We start from the raw sequence: 8,676 nt of genomic DNA, 5'->3' as shown, positions 1-8,676 counted from the left end.
ATCCCTTTTACTTAGTCAGACAATTTAGAGCAGGTAGCACTCACACCCTTAACCCTAGTGCCCTTGAGCCTGGCATTACATCATGAATCAGTTCCAGCTTCACACACTGTAAACCAAGCCTATGACTAATGAATATTTGGGGGACATCTAGACCCAAACCATAAGAATTATTGATGCTGAGCATTTTTTAAAAATATCTCTTTGACAGGCAAAAATGTGCACAATTTTTATAAAAAAGAACATTGGGAATAACAACAGAAGCAACCAATATATTATGATACATTTCTCTTCCCTATGATCATTAGAGAAACAATAATTACGATAACAAAAGATACATTTAATGTCAACTTGAAAAATATAAATCTTCTCCAAAGCTATGTAGTTTTTGGACTGTTTGTAAGAGAACAAAGAAAGACAGCACAATGCAGCATAAACAAAGATGGTCAGAATTCACATCAAACACTTACTGTTATAACTTGATTAGATGTGAAGAGATTAAATAATACTTTGAGAAAAACTGATTAGGTGACATAGTACTCTGGAGCTGTAGTCTTTGAAGAAATTAAATTATACATGCAAAATATTTGAGTATAATACAATAAAGCAAAACCATAGCATTCTCAGTGTATTACATAGTATATTTTGAGTGATTAATAATCTCCAGAAAGTTAAAATTTTGAGATATTTTATGATACTTGTGAAACATTTAAATTTATTAAAACTGTAATACTCATATAACTGTAAGACATAAACATAGTAACTGATATTTAGTCAAAAATACTATGTATGTACTTGAAGTTGAAATATATAACAAAAATATCCCTCAAAATTTTGGATATGAAAAATATTGATGTTGTTACTGCATTAGCAACATAAACATGTACAAAACTACAAACATGAAAATAAAAAGTGGAGTAATGTATTAGTTTTCAGAATGTAATACAAGTAATCCTTACATTTTTATTTGTGTAAAGATAAATCTTAAAACAGGACAGCTATGAGAATTACAAGGAAAATCTATGATAGAGAGCTCAGCATGGAATCAAAAGCATCTGAAATAGACCTTTTAAAATACAAAAAATACAGGTTATTTTTTTCTGACAAGAGTATATTGGTGTCATAATAAATAAGATCGAGGTTAGAAACCAGTGTGGGCTTGCAGCTGAGGGACTTTCACTATTAACATTTCCAGAATGGGAACAGTTGGTGTCTGAGTTTAAGTAGTGTGTTCCTTCCTTGCTATTGCTTCAAGTGTCATAAATAGCTATAGTGGAAAACAGCACAAAGGAAACTAAAAGGAAACTGTTAAAGTTCCATTATTGAAATGGATAATAAAACACAAGGTAAAAGGATAGAAAGCCCTCTGTATTTGAACCTAGCTATATGAACCCAAGCGATGTTTAACACAGTGAAATATATTTGACTCAGTCATAAAGTAAAATATATAAAATAATGTTTACTAAATTACTAAAGGGAAAAATGCATTCTAACATTAAAGAACAGCAGTACATGATCCTGCACAGCCTTCACCCCACCTCTATTCTATACAAAAGGTAGAATGGAGCAAAAGAATATTAATGATGTGATAGTTACCATCATTATGAAGATGAAATGAGTTTCTTGACTTCCTTTCAAATAACTCAGGTATTTTTAGACCTTATGAAAATTTAAAATTTCTGCCATCCAAATATAGCTAGCATAATCATATATGGTATCCTCAAGGGAGTATTTTTTAAACATATAATTGGACAATTTTAAAATTACTTTTTTATGATAAGCACTTTAAACCTTCAAGTTTCCCAGATTTTTGTTGAAAAGCTTTAATTGGACAGAAGTAAACACTGAAGATGGAAAGAAGTGCTATTTTACTTCCCAGAGCTACCTATTTATGTACCATTAAAATCTTGGAGTTCTTGACCCTTCACGAAAAGTGAAAATCTCTTCATGTGATGTAAATCCCATCTGTCTCTTGTCATATTTTCATTTCCTTAGACGTTCTCTTAAAATATTATTTAAGACCAGTATTTAGTATATGAAAAAACTGTTACACAGATACAGTTATAATTCCAATATATATTAAAATATTGTACAGAGCAAAGAAAGTGTTCTCCATCCTGAGGATTTATGGATTAAGTGTCAAGGTTCAGGAATTATTTTTTAGTGGGACTTGACCTTCTTTTGTGTTGTGTACCAATAATTGAATTCAATTATATATTTAAATGTGAAAATGCTACAGCACACTCACAGTCTCATAACATGTTTTATTTAAATTATATAGTGTAATGAATGAAGGAAATAACTACTTCTGTGAAATACACATCTAAATGTGAAACTGCTGTAAAAATGGAAACACACATTTTGAATGTGGACATGTTAATTAAATCTGCAAAATCTTAATCTCCAATTTAATATGCTACGCTAAAACCCGAACAACAGTAAGTGAATGTTAACTACTCTTTTCTTTACGGCATGCTCTGGGTTTACGAATTTTTTTCAAATAATTATTTTGTCAAATACAATTAAATATTTTAGTATTTTAGCTCATTAATTTTATTTTGTATCATCCTTAAAATTTTTATTGCATCTTTTTCATATTTGAAATCCTTATCCATTGAACCGTTCAATGTTTTTATTACTAGGAGACACCCTTATATCTTAATAATAGTATACATTTGAGTCATGAATCACAAGGCAATTGTTAGTGATTTGTTTCATTTTAACTAATTCCAAGAAAATATAATTATTTTTGTCTCCTCTAGTGTTTTCTTTGTCTTCAGAGATTTAAATTAAAAAAAAATTATTGTAACTTTTGACCTAATGTGTGTATTTAAGTAACTTTTTATTATATCCTCTTATGGCCTTTTCACAAGAATTTTTTGGCAAATTGACAATCTAACAATTATAATATTTTGAAGGAAATAGCAAAGAAACAGTGGGATGGATTTAATAAATGAAAAGCTAATACAATAAGGCATAACTAACTTTTTATTCCATTTCCCTTCTTCTAATAACTTCTTAAAGAAAGTTGTATTTTACTTTTAAAGTGGATTCCAAGAATTGATTTGCCTGAAATAATGAAAATAATATAATTAAGCTTGTCCAATATTTACTTTTTGTGAAGAGTGCTCTTAATATTAATAGTCTGATTTTGGTAAAGCAGAGTTTATAAAGTATATAGAAAATTTTACAAAACTTAAAAGTTTATCTGAATTATAGATTTTAAAATACTGATAATTTGAAGTCACAAAATATAATACTTTCAAATACATGATAAACATGTTGGTGTGGAATAGAGTTGTGATCAATAATAGGATTAAATATTTGGTGATGAAACATTTCCTTCATTTACTGTATTATTTTGAAAGTGGCATATATGTGTATTATGACATATTTAATTTAAGCATAAATCCAAACTCAAATCTCAGAAAATATATCTTAACCTATTACCTGACTACATACTGGTCATTTGGCATTTCTGTCCCAGCACCAAACTATGAATATTGCAAATTCATTCATTAGTGCAAAGGTGGCTTCTCTTGAGACTTTACTCGTGGGCTCATTGGGTTTCCTCAAATTGTAGCATTAGGTAAATTGAACTCCCAGTCAGTGATTCCTAGAATAAATTTTGGCTTCTTTTTATTCACTGTGAAACCTCATAACAATACTTTGTTTTGTGCAATGAAACTGCCCCTGTTTACCATCTGTCTAGTAAATTTTATTCTGTTACCCTGCAAGTGACAAATTACAGGTCACCAGCGCCCATTCCTAGAATTAAGTTGGGCTGAAACTTCAGGCTAGTAGTTGCATTATTTTTTGTCCATTAGAATCTTTTTGTCTTTAATGCATATTTTAGAAATAGCTAAAACTGCTTTCATTTTTGCCATTTTCAAATCACTCTGATATTTAGTTTCCAGAAACATCATTTTGGCTTTTCCCCAAAATCAAAATGACTATGGAAGATAAGTGTTCACATTGACTGAGAATATCAAGTCCACTCTGGCAGAGCAACTACTTCATAAAGTGGCGAGAACCATTGGAGAAGTGTGCTCAAATCAAGGGAGGGCATTTTGAGGGGGAGAGATGGAAATTTGTCTTTTAATATAATATTTTTAAAATTGAAGTAGCACCCATATTTTTGATCGCACATCATTAAAAATCCTCCGTTTAATCCCCAGTATTCCAAATAAAAAAAAGAAGAAAGAAAATAGAGAAAACATTCAAATTAACAATGTTTTGGGGCTTTTGTTTTATATTCTTTGAAATCATAATCTCAAGTCATTTTCCATGAATATATCAGAATCTACCTAGCTCTTCCATTCCATTACTCATACTCAGGTTGATGTGAGGGTAGTTACTCCATCGTAACCTATTATTAATGACAATACAAAACTACAAACATTATTTATGTGGTAAAATAGTTATTTTCAGTTAAATCAACTTTGTTTGGAGCACCTGGACTTCACTTACTGTATGCGGACACACACTACTGTCCTTGATTTCTGATAATGTCCTCTGGAAACTTGAGACTCATGCAATGATGATTCTAGGGTGTAAGTCATAATATAACTATTTGATAAAACATTCCCTGGAAAGTCTAGAGAAGAGAAATTTTAATGTTTATGGTTATAGAGAAAATATGTGAGTTACTAGTATTATTTAGTCCTCAATTTTTCTGAGAATGCACAGAGTGTAGATTTTAAAGAGAACATAAACAAATGCACTCCTAGTCTAACTTGGCTTGATTTAGTCCCACAAAATAATCCAGATGATACAGTTGAGTCACAGATTGCAAACAGTCATAAATTCATTAAATTGTTTTTATTCTGAGTCTGGCCAATTTTTATAAATGGATTCTCCTAAAACCTTGAATATTTGGTGTTCTTCTGTAGTCTACCCTGCTAATTATCAGGTTTAGATAGTTTTTAATCTCTTTTTTATGAGCACTTTACTTTTATAAAAGCATACTGCAAAATAATAAGAAAACTGAGTAAATAAAGCCACCAAAGAAGACAGAATCTCTGGTTAATAATTACCCAAAGGGTCACGAGAGGAAGAGTATGGAAACAACTGCAACATTTTCTCGGTAGTGAGGGTAGCAGCAATGGGAGGTCACTGGCACAAGTTGACAAGGAAACCACATGTTGGATAAACTGTACCACATCATCTCAAACTAACTGCAGGGATTGGTTCATGGGACACAGAAAAGTCTGCAGTTGGCCACACCCAAAGCATAACTTTCAGTCAGTGGCAGGTCCAGCAAGACTGACAGCTCTTATCATTCCCAGGATATTAGTTAAGCAGTTCACTGGAGGAAAAGGTGTCTTGGCTGCCTAAAGAAAAAGGGGAAGACATTCTGGCTATGTGATATTGCAGCTGGGCATGTTCTGCTCATTTCTTTCCTCACTTGTTTTTAGGTTCTGAATTCTCTTTGAGATTTTTTTCCCCTTAATTTGTACTTCCTTACAAATATTTTTATTTTACATTTTTATATTTTAAGTTATTTTGCTCTCTTGCTTTTCTTCTTTTTTCTTTTAACCTTTTTATTTCCTATTATTTTTTCATCTCTATTCTTAATATTCCCTATGACCTTTCTACACCCTCACACACAAGATAGTCTTATGATGTGCTTCAAGCAGATCTGGAGCAAACTATGTAGCCCAGGCTGTCCTCAAATTTTGGATCATCTCCCTGCCTCAGCCTCCTTAGTGCTGGGATTATAGGCATGTGCCACCAGGATAGACATATGCCACATTTTTATAGCAGATGTCTCTATGTACACAAAAGAATACAAATAGACCAGTGCTTTGACTTAAATGGTATCACTTATGGCCATGGTGTAGCAACTCTTAACCCAATTATGTGTTGAAGAACCAAGCAAAATTAACTAGAGTACATTAACAAATTCTGGCAATCCCACAGCTTCACTCAATCTCTATTTCTCTCCCTCTTTATCTTTTCTGTTGCCTGCACAGATTTTCTTTCAATCTATGTCAAAACTCACCCTTTATACAGCCAAAAAAAAACCCCACTTCTGACAAACTCTAACTTCCAATATTTTACCTCCTGATATTTCTCTTAACTCCTCTCTACTTAATGACTTGATCCCCTTATTTTACCCATCTTCACTCACTCCTCATCTGAAACTAACTGGTAGTAGAATAAAAGTATGGTTTGTAAGGGGACTGATAAAAATGCTAAATTCTCAAAACAAAATCTAATCTCTATGACTGATTTTTTACTGTATCTGTTTTAACCAGTAGGAATTCTTTTACAGCACAGTAACTTGGTCCAATACCAGTTCTAGTTTAACATGAATTCATCAACTTGCTCCACTTCTGATAAAAGCATGAGTGCCCCATAGGGTGGCTTGAACCATTAAATGGGAATGTCCCTTTCCACCTAATAAGACCGTCATGAATATAACACTAGTGGTTTAAGCCAGTTGGAACATAACACATTCAAATCAGAGCAGCCAGAAATGAAACATATTAATCATGGCCCCATCATGAACGTGTTAATAATAGAAAGAAGCTCTTGAAAAATAAAACTAAGATACCTCACTGGGAAACAATATGTAGCTATGAGGTCTTAATTCCTAAAACACAGTTTCTTTACTCTATTTGATTTTAACCTTCAGTGCACCTGCATGCACACACTAGCACATACACACAAAGACATAAAGATGAGACATGAAAAGGAAGGAAACAGAAATGTTTCCAGAGGTTCCCAATTCTCAAAAGCAGATTGAAGAGACACTGATGGAGAGAAAATCAGACATCAAATGTCTAAGCTGTAAAAATAATAAAAAAGAAAGAATATCAGTGAGTTCAAACAAAATATAATCAAACAGAGGAACTAAGAAACAAGTGAACCACCATGGTTTATTATGACAAATAAAACATTAGAAGGGCTAGCCAAAACTGTCAAAAATATGAATGAGAAATTTACCCAAAGAAATACAATCTATGAAATGGTGCCATATAGAAGGCCTTCGGATATAGAATTCTATTGAATATATAAATAGCAAAAATAACCAATGTGAGGAGAAAGTATAAGATGTAGAGGACAGATTGGAAGCACGAGACAATATTCTCAGAGGTAACTTAAAAAGAGCAAAAGATCAAGAAAAATACATCCAATAGCTACTAGATAAGAGTAGCACACATTGAATAAAAAATATCTACCTACAGAAATCATAGCAGAAAACTTCCCAAGTATAGCAAAATATTTCAAGCTGCAGTGAGTGAGGCATGTAGAACTCCAACTAATTATTAAACTAACTCCTAAAAACATGTTATAGTCCAAAATCCCAGAAGTCCAACACATGGGTATACTCTTAAAAGCTATCAGAGAAAAATAACAACAACAAAATCACTTATAAAGCTAAACCCATTAAAATTACAGATTTTTCAAGATATACTTTAAAGGAGAAGAGAGCTTGGACTGAAATTCTTCAAGCCCTAAAAGCAAACAACTTGCACCCCAAGCTAAAACATCTTCAAAATTTATCTTTTTTTTTTATTGAGTTTATTGGTACATTTAGGGATACAGTACAGTTACATTCATTGTTGGGATCATGTACCTTTACATGGCAAGTCTTGATTCTCATTTTTTTCCCCTTACCTCTGCCCTCCCTTCACCCCCTCCTCCCCTCCCCATCTACAAACACTTTATTTTCATCTTTTCATTCTCTCACATTTTTTTCTTTTCCCTTTTTATTCTTCCCCTACCCATCCCACCTTCCCTACACCTTTAGCTCTTTTCTTCCAATTTCTAAATGTCAGTAATCTTATTAGAATCTTATGCATTGTTGCAGAATATTCACACCAGGGAAACTATTTGGTATTTACACATGTGGGACTTATTTATTTCACTTAGGAGTATATCTTCAATATGTATCCATTTTCCTATGAATGAATCTATTCTCTCGCTCTTTATGGCTGAGTAATATTCCATTTTATAGAAAAACCACAACTTCTTTATCCAGTTTCCAACGGATGGGCAAATAGGTTGTTTCCAAGATTTAGCTATTACAAACTGTGCCGCTATAAACATGGGTGCACATACTTCTCTGTGATATGATTCTTTTAGTTCTCTTGGAAAGATACCCAACAGAGGGATGGCTGGGTCAAATGGAACCTCCAGTCCAAGCTCTTTGAGGTATCTCCATATTGATTTCCATAGTGGTTGCACTAGTCTGCACTCCCACCAACAATGGAGGAGGGTTCCTTTCTCCCCACAACCCCGCCAACATTTGTTATTGTGTGATTTCTTGATAGCAGCCATTCTTTGTGGGGTGAGGTGGAATCTCAGTGTTGTTTTCATCTGCATCTCTCGAATGACCAGTGATGTGGAACATTTTTTCATATATTTTCTTGCTGCTTTCACTTCTTTGTATGAGAAATGTCTGTTCATTTCGGATGCCCATTTTTGGATCGGGTCTTTATATTTGGTATTGGAGAAAATGGACTTTCCATGAAAAAAGAACATCTTATGAAATTAATGAACACCCAACCAGTTCTCCAAAACAGTTCTCAACGTTATGCTACACAGAGACAAATCTGATGGAGTAAATATGTCAAGCAGTATGTGCATTTAACAAAAAGAAAAAAAAATAAAGGGATTAATTATAGAACGATAATGCAATGTCAAAAGTAAGTGGATACCTTTTAGTGG

This window comes from Fukomys damarensis, unplaced genomic scaffold (genome assembly GCF_012274545.1).
Source record: "Fukomys damarensis isolate Sample0158 unplaced genomic scaffold, DMR_v1.0_HiC HiC_scaffold_24, whole genome shotgun sequence".
NCBI lineage: Eukaryota > Metazoa > Chordata > Mammalia > Rodentia > Bathyergidae > Fukomys > Fukomys damarensis.
This window is presented reverse-complemented; position numbering follows the sequence as displayed.